The 16,212-nt window shown below is 34.7% G+C and overlaps 1 protein-coding gene across 1 annotated transcript in view; it reads right to left on the bottom strand.

Annotated features, from left to right (window-relative positions):
• The window catches only part of LOC6037616, a 101,505-nt gene extending 86,933 nt beyond the window's left edge, over nucleotides 1-14,572 (bottom strand). The window contains exon 1 of the mRNA XM_038263143.1: nucleotides 13,590-14,572. The gene's annotated coding sequence lies outside the window, so the exon portion shown is untranslated. The remainder of the gene's footprint in view (nucleotides 1-13,589) is intronic.
• Nucleotides 14,573-16,212: the final 1,640 nt, after the last annotated feature.

Here is a 16,212-nt window from a genome sequence, read left to right as displayed (position 1 = left end):
TAAGCAGTGAGCAAGCAAGTTTCAATCAAAAGTTTTGTAAAATTAGTTGTTTAAATAGTGAAAATCAGCAAATTGGATGGAGTTAGGAGCGAGTGCTTAACCTGCCAAACATATGAGAATTTCTGTAACTTTTAGTTATCTTCTTTTGGTGTTGGCCCTAAAAAAAGCTGATGATGATGAATGAAAATAACAATATAATCATCTGATGCCATTTTTTTCGATTTTTCTTATTTTCCCGTTTTTAGAAGTTTTTTTTCGCTAATTATTTCGCTATTTTTTAAAATGTATTTTTTTTTATTTGGATGAAACTTAGTACATTTCTTAGTACATTCCTGAGTACATTCCTTATGTCCCTATTTATGTTCCTATTATTTTTCCCAAGCAAGTCTTCATTCAATTTTGCAGGCTGGTCATACAAAATAGGTTCGTAAATATATGACCGATTTCGGGTCGGCAAAGTTGTACTTAATACAAGGCGTGTTTTCTGGGCAACCTTATGGAGAAAAAACAGTCATCGCTACTTTCAAATGGGTCTTAGAGGAAATTTACTCAGCTTTCCAATGCTTCTAAGAGCGAAATGATTCATCAAAAATTTGTGAGATATCTATTTTTAAAGTTTTTTGTTCTAAATTCCTTTATTTTTATTGGAAACCTTTTAATAACAGTTTGTAAAACTTGTCAAATTATGTGTTTTTAGTGACATTTTCCCGTCAAAATGTGTAAAATAAAACAAGAAACAACTTTGTAGAAGGTTGCAAAACGCCAAACATTTTTAAAATTTAGGTTAAACGAGTTTTTAAACATATGGGATTTATTCAGAAATGAAAATTATTAAACTGTATAAAAGTATATTTTTCAAAGAATAAATTGTGTGTACAAATATCAATCGTCTGCTCAGATTTATCTTTAATGTAGCGATTTTTTGCAAGTTTGAGATTGATAAGGGTATTAGATTTTTATGAAAAAATATCATATTTCCTTAACCAGATATTCAATAGGTTGCATGGATACAAAACATGTTTTATACTAGAAATCAAGCCACAAATTACTGTTGCAAGCTTTAGGAGAAATACTTTTCAAGAGTATGAATTGTTTTTTTAGTTCTCTTATATGAAATGATCAAGAATCAACAATATTATAGAAGTCTTATAAATCTTATCTTTTCAAAACATTTTAAAAATAGATCAGTGGTGCGGTGCCTGTGTGGACGCGCAGTCCTGTTTTTTCGTGTTATTTTCCGTCTCTTTTATGTCGTTGTTCGAGTGCATGGGGTGATTGGTCATTATAATTAAATAATGACATCAGTGGTGCGGTGCCTGTGTGGACGCGCAGTCCTGTTTTTTCGTGTTATTTTCCGTCTCTTTTATGTCGCTGTTCGAGTGCATGGGGTGTCCTGTTTTTTTTTTTCGTGTTATTTTCCGTCTCTTTTGTGTCGCTATTTGTGTTCATGGGGTGATTGGATTTCTTCTTCTTCTTTTTTCATTTATTTTTTGTTCGCGCGTTCGTTGGCCGATGAATTTTATTTTTGTTCTCTTTATATAGTTTTCGATAGAAACGATCCGATTTTTTTTAGACAAGCAAGTCGTATTGCTGGATTAAGTCCTTTCCATTTCATCGAGGATCGGAAGGCACGTCGACGGATATGTTTTAAGGCTTATGATATAAAATAATTTTAATGAATGAAGCCCTTCCTACATCACCGTTGATCGGAAGGCACGCCGACGGAGAATTTCTGGAGAATCGCGGTCGAATTAATACTATATTTAAATCCCTAGATAGGTATCGAAAAAAGTGCAGTGCTTCTTGGGACGCGCAGTCCTGTTTTTGTCTCTTTTGTGTCGCTCTTTGTGTGCATGAGGTGATTGGGCATAATAATTGAATAATGCCATCAAAAGTGCGGTGCTTCGGTGGACGCGCAGTCCTGTTTTTTCGTGATAATTTTCGTCTCTTTTGTGTTGCTATTTGTGTGCATGGGGTGATTGGTTTTATGTAAGTAGGTTTTTTTATGTTATTTTTTTTTTATTTTTTTTTCTCTCCATTTCCTCAGTTTGATTTGCGATTCCTTTCCGTCGGGTCGTGTTTTTTTTTTCGCCATCGTCGTCGGTGTGTTTTTCGTTTTTTTTTTCGCGTGCGTGTATGTGTGTAAAGGTGCGGCTGGCTCTGGTTGTCATCGAAGACAATTGAGTCAGTCTGATTTGCGATGCTTTTCGGTCGGGTCGCAGGGTTTTTTCGCATTCGTCGTCGGTGTGCAATAACAACAAAACCTTATCATACCATTTCAGCTCGATAAACATCGTAACTCGTCGTTCGCTTCGTTAATCAGTACCCCACTAAACATGAATCATGTAAAACTCTTAAAAACATCTCAATTAAAAAGTCAGACTGTTAAATCCTTCATCATTTAATTACAAATAATTTTGGTTCTATCTTTCCACAGCCGGCTGTCTAAGATTAAACCATTTCAATTAAAAGTTAACAGCCGATAAACGGGAAATGTCTCATCCGCAGCATCCGATTGCTTGCCTTGAGAATAAAACATAATACCTTCAACAAACACTATGATTATGGGTCGCATCATCATCTTCTATGATGAATCCTGACCAAACACCCTATCCTACTAACAAATTTTCAGGTTCCTGGCGCTTGTGGGGTGTAAGCACAGAGTAAATCAGCTGCCCTAGTAGCAACCTGCGCTAACTAACATTCCCGTCCCTTAAAATCGAGATCTACAAACTGACATGGCGGGCGCCGTTGGTGGCCAATGACTGTTACCTATTCGCAACTGATCTAGCTTTAGCAATCATGGTGTTTTATCTTTTCAGCGCATTAATACATGCTGTTAATAAGGGAATCACCACTAGATCGTCGAAGCATATAATCAGTAGTGCTGAAAGGATATTACGGTTCTGTTCAGCAACGGAGGGGCAACCATGGGTGATCTCTCATGCTCATGCTCATGCTCTTTTCAAAACATTTTAAAAATACCTTGACTTTTGTTCAACTAGTTTGATTTTTTTATAGTTTAATTTTAATTAATTTTTGTTTAAACCAAACAAAAGTTTGTGACGATATTTTCAACATTCTGAGTTTGAACACACGAATTTTACTCCTACTTTTAAATGTTTTTTTAGCAAAACAATTTTTTTTTATCTTTATTTTACACTCATGAGAAAATGACTATTGAAGCTTGCAACAGTAATTTGTAGTACATTTTCGATTTTAAATAATGTTTTGTATCCATGTTCCTGGTTCATATTTGATTATGGATTTATGATATTTATTCATAAAAATCTAATAATAATCTTACCAATCTCAAATCTGCAAAAAATTCGTTTGTACACTCAAACCCCGATGGTTTGACACCAACTGTTGTCAAACGAACGGGGTCACTTTTTAGTTTGACACCCCTTTTACACGGAGTTCACACACACTACCAAACGTTTGTTTTGATAGTGTGCGTAAGCGCCGTGTAAAAAGTGACAGTTCGTCACTTTTTAGTTTGACTTTGACCAACCAACGGGGTACAAACTAAAAAAGTGTCAAACGAAAAAGTGACCAACCACCAGGGGTTGAGTGTATCAGCTAAATAATAGCAGAAGCATTAAACTTGTTCACACAAATTATTATTATCTTTTAATTTATGTTTAAACATTTTTTATTTCGGTTTTATGTTTTTAATTTCTGAATAAATCACACATATTATTTTCAATTTTTTTAGCGATTTTTAGCAAAGTTTTTTCTTGTCTTATTTTGCACATTTTGATGCATATATGAAACATAAATCACATTATTTGACAAGTTTCAAGAATTGTTATATCTAGAGTAAATTTTCAAATCAACCTATGAGTCACATGTTTCCTATGCAGATTAGAAGGACCTTTTGAAAATTTAGTCTAGATTTAAAAGTTTCCAATATAAAAACAAAGGAATTTAGAACAAAAATAAAATAAAAAATAGATATCTCAGAAATTTTTCGATGAATTATTTCACTCTTATAAGCATTGGAAAGCTGAGTAAATTTCTTATAACAGACATTTGAAAGTAGCGATGACTGTTTTTTCCTGAGAAGTTTGTTCTATGGAACACGCCGTGTCATAATTAGGACTATTCCGAATATAATGTAACGTTCTAAATAAATGTTTCATTATTTCTCTTGTTTGATTTCCAAAACACTATTTTTTTTAAATAAAAAAAATATCTATACATATATATATATATGTTTAAGGCCATTGCATTTTTTCAAGTTTTTGCTGAAAATTAAAATTTTCATGCAATAAATAAATCAAAACTGTATTTAAATAAGGATTTTTTTTGTTCCACAGTTTGGAAAGTACATTTTACTTTTTTCATTGATTCAAGGATTTTATGAAAACTCAAAAACTTCAAATTCATTTTTTATCAAAGTGCATGATGGTGAAATTATTTTTCATAGTTTACATTACTGATTTTTTGATAAAGTGCACCTGCTACAACTTCCAGAAAATTCATCTTTTTTACGTTTTTTTTAAATAATTCATTTAGGAAAGCTACTTAAAAAAAATCAATGCTAAAATAAGAAAGTTTCCTAGAATTTTCTCACTAAGGTTTTGAAAATCAAACATTTAGTTATTAGAAACAGCTTACAAAGAATTTGACCCGAGTTTCAATCAAGTATTTTAATTAAATATTACTTTATTCTAAATGCAAGGGATTGCATTCAAAATTGATTTCAGCTGATTGCAGCTAATTTCCATTGAAAAATTGAAGTTTTTTGAGATTTTTTTTTTGCAGCATAATTTTATCCAGATATTAAATAACACATTTACTCGCTGTACTTACAAAAAAATTACAAGCATTTCCATCCAAAATCAAGAAATTATTCAAAAGCTATTGTAATAGGAATAACAGATAGTAAAAAAAATCTCAAATATCAATAAGGTCTTTGAATATGCTTGTAATGAAGTTTACTAATCATTTATCATCCAACCTATAAAAATTAATCAAATCAAATCCAAGAATTAAATCTCAATTTTATCCCCCTCATCTTAATCAATTTACAACGGTTTTCACTGCACCAGCCACAATGCAAATCCCAGAATGGTATTGCTTGCTGCCCGCGCGTAGTTAATCTGATTTATTAACACTCAATAATCGTAATCTGGCTGCGTATATTTTCGCCCTAGGGGCGGCCAAGCCAAAGCCAAGCCAGAGCGCCAATCCAAACAAACTATTACAGTAAACATTATCGTTAATAGTAAATCAAAACCCTTCCGTTCTCTGAGCCCTGAGCCGGTTACTGTTATACTTCGACGTCGTCGTGCTATCTTGTCGCACCCGCCATTTTGACGTTCCGAGAAAAACGCGATTTAATGTTTGACCTTGAATAAACAAAAACGAGAGCACGCGATGTAAACAATAACAAACACGTTTTGTTTGGTTGACCATTCTGTGCATTGTCACGAAGTTTGGTTGAATTTGGTTGCTGGAGTCCCGAGTTATAATTACAACCGTTTACGGTAGTCTAACTTGTACGTGCGTCAAACGCGTTCTGACCTGAAATCCCTTTGGCCAGTTGTCGCACTTGCATCAATTTCCAGGGAGTGACAAGATAGCACGACAAGATCGTAACTACTTTTATATGAAAGTGACAACAATGCACGGAGTGTTTTCGGTTTTCATTGTATATCTCTGGATTGAAATCGAATTTTGGGGATCTTTGAAGGTCAAAAGATGAGGCATTGTGAGCTGCACAAAATGGCGTTCTTTACTCGATTTGACCCAAAATGCGCGTACGACAAGTTGGCACGACGGCGACGACTTGCACTATTGGTCGAAGGAGCCCCCTTCTGGATTTATTGACTCAGATCGGACTTGTTGAACTAACGGGGCACCCCTCAGCGGTGGCAGTGCATACTCAAAACAGGAAGATTATATCAAAACACTAAACTACTACACTCCGTTCACTCATAGCTTGGGCTGGGTAAAGTGCAGCTGCATTCTACTGGTTATGGTCACATGAGGAATCAAAATTGAGACAATAAAATGCTGTAAATAGTGCCCGTAAAAGAATATAGGAGCGTGCGATGATCCAATAAAAAATAAGGTTTTTTTCCTGGCCTCTCTTTGCTCAAGTGGTGCTTTATTACAACTTTTAATTGCCACCAACTTGTCCCATCAGTGTTATGTTGGAAGTTCCGTGCGAAGCTGCACGGATAGAAGCGTTTGTCAAAAGTGTTCAATAAATAAAATTTCTATTTTGTTTTTAAAAATGGTCAATTCTGAATTGGGTTGAACTCTTCAAAGATTAAAATTGAAAAAAAATATAATAACAATTTTTGTATAACAATTTCCGTGTCCTAAAATGGCTCATTTAAATTAATCAGGAATTCATAAAACGCATAGCTTCGTCCCATCACCAAACAAGTTTTTCACTGCTGGGAGGCAGGCAAACCCATGTTCCCCCTGTTCATAATCAACTCATTAAACCTGGCTGTCATCACCTGGTTAGTCTCGGTTCCATAATTGAAAATCATTTGCCAGAGGAGATGGAAAACATTCACGACATGTTGGAACAAGTTTTTCTTAACGCCGACCCCAGGCAAGTTGTTAAATTTTCGAGTGTGTGTGTGCACCGACTTAAGTACAACTAAATGCTTGTGCTCAGGTCGATTAGTGACAGCAAACATTAGTACAGCGAGCTGCTGGTGCTGCACTAGTAAGTGGTCATGTTGACAAATTGCACCTACGATCGTAAAACTTTCCTTTTCCGGAGCGAGTTACAATCTCACAAGAGTGGAGCTGGGCGCAAATTTTGTTGTTAATTTAATTAGTCAGATTAATTAGAAGTACGTTTACAGGGGATAAGACTGTTTTATAGAAGCAGGTGTTACAGTCATGAATGAATTAATTTTTGGAAACTTGAAATTGTTGGAGACAGGAATTTCATTATACTATTTTCTTTAAATATAATAAATGCTTATCCAACAAAACTTGATTAGAAACTTCCAACAAAATTCAAAAGAAGATTTGCCTTATCTTTATAAACAACATTCTTGTCCGTCATATCTCTAAGTTGCAGAGAGTGTATAAATTTATGGTGTTGATGTCCGTTCCTAACCAAAAACAGACTGATAAAAGTCATGACAAATGATTTATTCATCAAACTTTCAAAAGCTTAAATTATAAGATATTTATTTTTTGACAGGATATAAGAGTTATCATAAAATAGTTTATTTGAGCAACTCTTCGTTAAGTTTCTTATTATTTTCTTTGAAAAATGTCAGAAAGTTAAGATTCAATCAGTCACCACTGAGGAACAAAAAAACTCTCAGTATTCGACAAGAAGCATGACCTACGCTAAGATTTATTTCCCCTTTCCGAGTAGGTCAACATGTTTTTCGCACAGTTTGCTCATCCCGAACGATCTTAGACAGAAAAACGAAGAAGAGTTCCTCCTTTCGTCTTATCTCATCTAAAATACCATCGCCCGGCTACATTTGGCAGACCGTCCGTGGGGCATCTTTTTCGCCACTTTCGAGGAAGAAAGCCGAACCCATCAGCGAAAGAAACGTCTCTGGCGGAAGATTCATGTGAAGCCAACCTCGCCTCAAGTTGTCACCGTTGCGGGATTAGAAAATTAATTTCAACACTTGATTGCCGCGCCGAAAAGCTGTGGCGTCACTTTTTTCTTATAATGGATGAATTCTCTGAAATTAATTATTTCATTATCACGCTAAAAAAATGTTGTTTTCGATTTTTTTTATAAGGTGTCAACGATTATTGAAATATTTTAAAGGAAATTTAAAAATTATATATGGACTCGACCTTCACCGATTTGGACCAAACTTGGAGGGAACGTTCATCTATCGATAGGTAACGGAAATCTCAAATTTGGTCCTGATTGGACCATCCCTCTATTTTGGCACCCTTTTTTGACGATTTTCTAAAAAAACTTTTTTTCTTTTAATCACAACATTGCAACTGTTTGAGCAAAAGACTTTCTACAGGCTGCATTTTATAAAAAAAATGTCCAAGGAATTCGATAAAAATAAACTTTAAATGCCCCCTAATATTATATTTTAACGTTTTAAGCACTAAAATTCAGTTTTGACCAAAGTCTTATACAGCAATTCCTCACGAAAACAGCATGATTCGAAAAAAAGTTCTCCGATCGGGCTCAAAATAATTAGACCCGTATTCTTTTGTTTGGCCATTAGGGTGACCTACGCCGTGTTAGGGTGGTTCGAAAAATGGCAATTTTTGTCGTTTTTCGCAAAAACCACTTTTTCAAAAAATCATATCTCCGCGCCATTTCATCCGATTTTTGCTGTCTTAGACGCAAAAGAAAGGTGATTAGTTTGACTATTTATGAAAAATAGTAAGAAATTTCAAAAATCTAGCTTAACATTTGAAAAGGTCGTATGGAAACTTAATATTCTGTTTTGAAGGTCTCGGGACCAAAGAGCCTGTCTGAAAATATTTTTATCGAATTCCCCAAAAAATTTCACATAACATATCAAAAAGTGGTAAAGTTATGTTTTGGATACTTTAAGATACGATTTTTTTTTCGACGCGCCACGCGCAAAAATGGGAAAATGACGAAAACGGGAAAAAATCGACTTGTTTTACTAAAACGGCGATAACTTGACAATTTCAGCGATGACCTATACACCTGTGTTATGTGAAATTTTCCGAGGAATCCGATGAAAATATTTTCAGACATAGGCTCTTTGGTCCCGAGACCTTCGAAACAGCATTTTAAGTTTTCCTACGACCTTTTCAAGTGTTAGGCTAGATTTTTGAACTTCCTTATATTTTTCCCAAATAGCCAAACTAATCACCTTTCTTTTGCGCTTAAGACAGCAAAAATCGAATGAAATGGCGCGGAGATATGATTTTTTTTTCAAAGTGGTTTTTGCGAAAATCGACGAAAATTGTCATTTTTTGGACCACCCTAACACGGCGTAGGTGAACCTAATGGCCAAAAAAAAAATACGGGTCTTATTATTTCGGCCAAGGAACCCCCTGAAAATTTTTGAGCCCGATCGGGGAACTTTTTTTTCGAATCATGCTGTTTTCGTGGGGAATTGCTGTATAAATAACCTCAAACCTCAAACTAAAATGAACTATTGGCGAGATACAGCGACTTTACTGAAAAAAGATAAAAAATAAAAAAAATAATATAAATTTTCAAATAACAAACCAAAGTCTCAAATTTCATTGTCCAAATGTTTTAAAATGAATTTTGCACAAGTTCAGTTGATTTGCAATCATTAGTTTTCAAAAAATTACGAAAACAAAAATTTAAGCGAAAGAAAAACTTTTTGCGATAATAAACACTGACAATTTTCAAATATTTAAAAGAAACATGCGAAAAAAAATCTAAACGCAGGGAAATGCATTTAAAAATTATTTCAGCTGATAGCACTAGAATTTCCATTAAAATTTGGATGTTTTTTTGAAAAAAAAATTTTTTACCGCTTGATTTTTAGGGCCAACTTTTGAGGGAGGTTTACTTTCAATAAAATTTGCGCTCTAGAAAAAAAAAATCAAATTTTTCAAATCACAATTTACATTTTAAAAGTGTCAAATAATATGGTTTAAGTACTTTTGAAATGTAAGTCACGATTTAAAAAATCTGATAATATTTTGTTCAAGGAGGTAAGAAAATGAGAAAAGAATTCTAAAATGGTTGTGGTATTTTTTAGTTAAAAATTTAGCATCATTGCATAATTTTGAAAAAGTATACATCCGAAAATGATTATTTTTTTTGCATTTTCGATACATTCTATAAAATATTATTTTTCCAAAAAATCATATCCTTGTCAAAATCACCTATCTAATCTAATCGCACACAAGCGCAGCCAGTCCGAAGAAAGCATCCTGGAAGAACTTGTGGTAAGATCACGCCTCAAGTCCTTTCTTGTCAATATTAATGATTACAGTACAACCGAGTCACCCCGAAAATGTATCGCAAAAATTAAAGCGGCCAGGCCAGCTGCGTTGCATTAACCGCAAAGACAGATTCTGTGAACGGATCATATTTCACAGAATCATCAGGAGAGGAAGGATGCGTGGACACATCGTACCAAACGCTCCGAATCAGTTGTGGTGTGGTGTGTAAGTGTAAATTTGGCAAATAATAATATTTAGTGGTGGGGGGGGGGAGGGAGGGGGGAGGAAATGAGGATAGGAGAAAAGGATGGTGGGAAAGCGATAATATGGATATATCATTTGATCAATAGAATATAATATAAACTAAGGGAATAAAATCATCTATTCTAATTCTTCTGGGACTTGAACAGGACTATAGTAAAAATCGATAGTTCCTGTAATTTTTAAAATAGTAAAATGTGTAACAAACATTTTGGTGCATAAAGCTTTGGTCGATTTGCACCGTTAAGACATGTAGATTTTTTCAATTGTCTGTTATGATGTACCGTTTCACTTCATCCTATCAAATTCACCTGATAACCTATCTAAATTGTCGTGGTTCAGATTAGGTCAACCACGCGTGAAATTGTATTACTCGTGTCTCCTCGTGAGGAATGCAAAAAATACGAACAATTTAAGAAACAATCACAAACCTTGTTACCCCTGTCTACCAAAGCTCGTGTTCCATTTCCCATGACGCGATTGAGTCGGTTGGTCGGTCGGTCAATCGGCGGCATCGTCTGCGGCTATAATTCACGCGTAGCATATGTTTTCGATTCACAAGACGCCGCCGCCACCAGTTTCTCAGCCAGTGATGCGTATGATCAGTCGCGTATTTTTGTTCTTTTTTTTTCGCGGTAAATTTAATTAGATGAAGATGGCGCGCGATGAGCGACAAATTGGCGCATCAACCCAGTGACGCGTCGCCAGTGTCAGTGAAAACGAAGTGAGGTTAGAACTCCGAGACTAATCTTGGATTGAGTATATTATTTGGTACAATTATGCAAGAGAAACAGCGGGAGGAGTGTTGCTGTCTGGCAGTCAAAATAATTGATTGGCTGGCACGCGGGACTTGCAACGGTTATTTTTTCACTTATTTCCCCTGATTTATTTGAAAAATGAGGTTACGAAAGCATCCAACCTCATCCATTAATATTTGGTCAGCATCGCAGCGTAGAAAAAGTTGGCTTGGTCATGTGTTATTTGTTGATTTTCTGTCAATTTAGTGCGTTATTCATTGGAAAGTGCAAAATTCAATTTGCAATTGAGTATTTCGTTCCACAAATTCGTGATGTGCACCTGTTCCTCACCATAAGGCAACCAGCGAGTCGTGAAACACGTTTTTGATTTATTAGCAATTATATTTTTATTTGTTTTTCGCAGCGGCCCCCGGCCGGAATCGTATGTGGGCCAAGGTGCACCAAATTTTAGAATTTGCGTGGGAATGCATTACACATGCGGAATTAAACATGAGGCGAAAAATATGGAACGTGTTTTGGGGGCACTTGCAGGAAAGCGAATTGTTGGTGGATTGTTTTGGGATCACGGCTGGGTTTTTAAATTAGATGAATTGGCGAAATTATGAGTGAAAGCTTTGCCAATAAAATGCATTCAAAAGCGAAATTCTTAATTAATTCTTCAAAAATAGCTGAGTAAGCTTTAATTCCTCGAAAATTTCCAGTAATTTGGACAATTGCTATTTTATTAAATATTGCATTTTTACCAATATCAATAATGATTTTACCGAGCATTTACAGTTACACAAATATTTTTTCGTGAAAAACGCCTCTTTTTCATAGTCCAAATGGCATATGTCCATTATTTTTAACCAAAAAATAGAAACAACATGTAATTTTTGATGCATTAACCTTTTTTTATTTCTTAAAACAAATACAAATATACATAAATTTGGCAAACCTCTTTTATAAACTAGTCCAACAAATGTTTCACTTTTAATCAATAGATTTAACAAAAAAATATGCATTCCAATAATATAATTTATTATTGCTTTCTTTTGGTTGATTATTATTTTTTTAAGTTTGTGTTCCTTGACCCTGGCCACAGTCGAGAGGGATACATCTAGATTTTACAAAATCTCCGAACACTTTGAAACGAGTGCAAACATATTAACAATTGATATCAAACAGCTATTTTATTTGTTTTCAGATTATTTCATAGTCCTTTTATTCCTATTCAGATTCAGAACCTTTTTAAGTAATAGCCACTGAATTCGCTTTGTAAATACTCATCATGGGTCATGGGAAAAATTTACTTTACTTTTTTTACTCAATCATATAAAAAATAGAGAGCATAAATAACATAAAGTACCCACTTAATTTCACAGGACAATCAAATTATTTTTTTCAAAAAAAAAACTTTAAAATTTCAATGGAAACACAAGAGCAATCAGCTGAAATCAATTAAAAATACATTCCTCTGTGTATAGAATCATTTAAAGAAATTGTGGGATCATTTAAAATTCTTTAGAACTTTAGATAACATTCTATGCGCAGTTCTGATAAAAACAATTTTCGCTATTTTTTTGTTTTCGTCAAATCATACATTTTTTGAAAACTTAACGATTGCAAAACAACTGAACTAGTGTAAAATGCATTTTAAAACACTTTTTTTATTCGAATGTTGAGACTATGCGTTATTATTAAACATTTTATATTTTTTTGCCCTCCCCTCGACTCCGACTAGAGTCGAGGGACATATACTTAAAAAAATATTTGTATCGGCCTTATATATTTAAAAATCAATAATTCGCAATTTCATTATCTGCAGAAAAAACTTTGAACTAAACTATATCTTATTAGTTTTCATTCAAATTTCCATACAATTTGGATATTCGTAAATCTGTATGATAAAATTTCTATGAACATGAATCTGTAAAATTAAAACCATTATAATTTTTTTCTGTTTCTAAAAAAATGCAAATTTATCAAAACTACAAAACTTTTATAAAAATCTTTTATATCAGGTTCAATATAAATATGTTAGCTCTATTTGTTTTAACACTCAACAAATTTTGCTGAATCTTAGTGTTGAGATTAAAGTTTCAAGAAAATAACGTTTTGTGCTAGAAATGTATTAACAAGGATAAGTGTGAATAGAACACTTTTCAATTGATTATAATAATTATATAATTATAGACATTTTAATATTGTGTGGCAATATCAAAATTGGAAAACATTTCTATTTTTAAGTTAGATGAAGACCACTTTTACAACGTATTTTCCAATTTTTAATCTTTTTAATAAAAAATTTGAATAATAGAAAATTAAACATTTGATCTTATTTCACAACAAAACAATTTTACATTCGAAAAAAAAAATCTTACGAATATACACTGCAGTGATCCGTAGTATTCAAAACAATTTTCGAGCGCTGGAGCTACTAAACTTCAAGATTCGTAAGTTGCTGGTGAAATTGCAAAAAAAAAATGTTGGGACAAAACGAAAAAAAAATGAATTTTGCACAATCATCTGCAATATTTGAAATATAATTATTTCGGATATTTTTTCAACCTATCTGTTTAAATTTGTTTTTTTTTTTAATAAAATTCAAATTTAATTGAAATTCAGGCCCAATGCAACAAGATAAAAACATCATTGCAATATTTTATCTAATAATAAGGAAAGATTTTTTTATCCACAAATTGTGTTAACACTTACTTCACTGCAGTCCTCAATCAACTCAGATCCAGTCGATTTGCTACCACCGTAATCCAGCCTTTAAAATCTCAATCCAGAGCGCTCCAACTCCACTCAAAGAATCCAGATCAATTAAGCAGCAGCAGCAGCAGCTGTATCGGACGTTGAGTCACTCACAACAATAACAAACAAACAAAAACCGACAAAAAAAAATCTTCGCCGCCAAAAAGCCACTAATCCACTTTTCAGCGAGGTCACACACTTGCTCAGCACCGACAAAGGAAAAAGGCCAAGCCGCGAAGCACTCTAATTATGTGCACAATTTATTCTTCGTTTTAACTCTTCTTTCTCCGATTCCTTACTCTTACTCTTTTCTAAGTCGGCAACCTCGGTTCCCGACTTGACTTTTGCGTGGCGCTTAATTTATGCGCCAAGTGCTGAATTTAAAACCACTTCAAAATTCAATTCGTCGTGATTTTCTACTTTTTTTTTTGTTGTAATAATCCACTTTTTCTTCTTGACCACTCAATTTGCTGCCGTCAAAACACTTTTTTTTTGAGTTCTCACTTACGCACTTAATGATCTAGATTTTCTTTAACGGATGAAAAATCACACTTTAATGAAATTCTCGGACGCGAAAATTGATTGCAGCGGTGAATTTTTCCACCTTGTCCGACCTGTTATCCGATCCGGGCGATGTTCTTCTTGTTCCATTCACCACCCACTTTTCGGTCGACCCACAAAAAAGTGCCGAAAAATTATGGCACTCGCCAGCCTCTTTCTAATGATTTTTTTTTTTCCTGTTATAAATAAAAGAGCAACACACACACACAGTAATTTCAATTAGCGGATTGCCACTTTACGCAAAAAGATCGCCGCCGAAAAGTTAAATTACGCAAACAGTTTTCTTCTAATTTCAAACCGCAAACAACAACACCCGACAACGAGAGCAGAAAACACGTCCGCTCTGCTCGGAAGTTACCGATCGACTGAGCCGAACCGTCACCAATCGGCTCAACAACATCTGCAACGCATCGCCGCGGTCGTCGTCGTCGAAGGGGGAGAGGAAATTCCGAAAATGCACTTTTCCGGATTTTCTCACCCGAAGTTGATCGCTGCTGCCGCTCTCCCGCACTCGCAACGCAGATCAGAGGGCTTTTGTTAATTTGATTTGGTTAACCGCGGTGGATTTTCTTGAAATAATTTTAACTGTCAAAAATCCACCAAAGCATCTACCGCATTGATCGCACAAAAATCTGTGGTAGAAAAGTATCCACCGGTAGATGCTTTGGTGGATTTTTGACAGTTCGAATTATTTCAAGAAAATCCACCGCGGTTAACCAAATCAAATTAACAAAAGCCCTCAGGTAAACAGAGAGCGAAAAAGTGCATGGCTTGGCGCGGTCGGTGAGAGAAGAGAGAGAACAAGTCGAGTGAAGCGCAAACAAACAACTCGCGCGATAAAAGGTGAGAGATAATCGTGTTGACATCGAATGTGGTTTTAATTGAGATCGTGATCTTGAGAAAGAGATGCAATCTCGTGCTTCCGATTAGGGCGCGATCGGGCCAGGTGCGATTTTGAATAAGTAATTGCAGGCGATTAGTGGGTGGTTTGTACGATCGTGAGAGGAATTATTAATTGGTTTTATAAAAAATACTGTTAGTTTGAATCATTTTTCATAAAAAATCTTCAATATCTGCATTCTCAAAATCTCAAATTCATTGTTTTAATTTTAATTTCATGGATATACTGGCCTTTAAAAAAATGAGTCCAATTTGCGATGCTTTTCCGTCGGGTTTCAAGATATTTCGCGTTCGTCGTCGGTGTGCAACAACAACAAAACCCTATCATATCATTTCATCTCGATAAACATCGTAACTTGTCGTTCGCTTCGTTAATCAGTACCTCACTAAACATCAATTATTTTAGAACTCGTAAAATCATCTCAAGTTAAAAGTTACACTGTTTAATCAGTGGCTGTCTAAGATTAAACCATTTCATTTACAATTTAATAAACGATAAACAGGAAATGTCTCATCCGCAGCATTCGATTGCTTGCCCTGAGAATAATATATAATACCTTTCAACAAACACTATGATTTGGGTCGTATCATCATCTTCTTCGATGAATCCTGACCAAAAACCCTACCTTACTAACAAATTTTTGCTTTTGGGCAAACCAGCTGTCCTAGTAGCAACCTGCGCTAACTAACATTCCCGCCCCTTAAAATCGAGATCTACAAACTGACATGGTGGGCGCCGATGGTGGCCAATGACTCTTACCTGTTTGAACTGATCTAGCTTTAGCAATCATGGTGATTTATCTTTTCAGCGCATTCATAAATGCTGTTGATAAGGGAAACATCACTAGTCGAAGCCTATAATCAGGTTTGCTGAAAAGATATAACGGATCTGTTCGGCAACGGAGAGGTCTCTCATGCTCATGCTCAAAATTAACAATGTCTTGACTGGATAAGATTTGAAGATTTTACAAAACCAAAATTAGGTATAAATTGGGTCCGAAGCCTCACTCAGCCCAAGTTTCAAATTTCAAGTTTCAAGTTTCAAGGTGGGTCCAGGAGGTCAAGTTACGAATTTAATTTTTCGAGGGATTTTATAGTCTTCCCTCATTGAGGTGAGGAA

The sequence above is a fragment of the Culex quinquefasciatus genome, chromosome 3 (assembly GCF_015732765.1).
Source record: "Culex quinquefasciatus strain JHB chromosome 3, VPISU_Cqui_1.0_pri_paternal, whole genome shotgun sequence".
NCBI lineage: Eukaryota > Metazoa > Arthropoda > Insecta > Diptera > Culicidae > Culex > Culex quinquefasciatus.
Note: the sequence above shows the minus strand (reverse complement) of the source record. Positions and strands in the feature narration are given on the sequence as shown.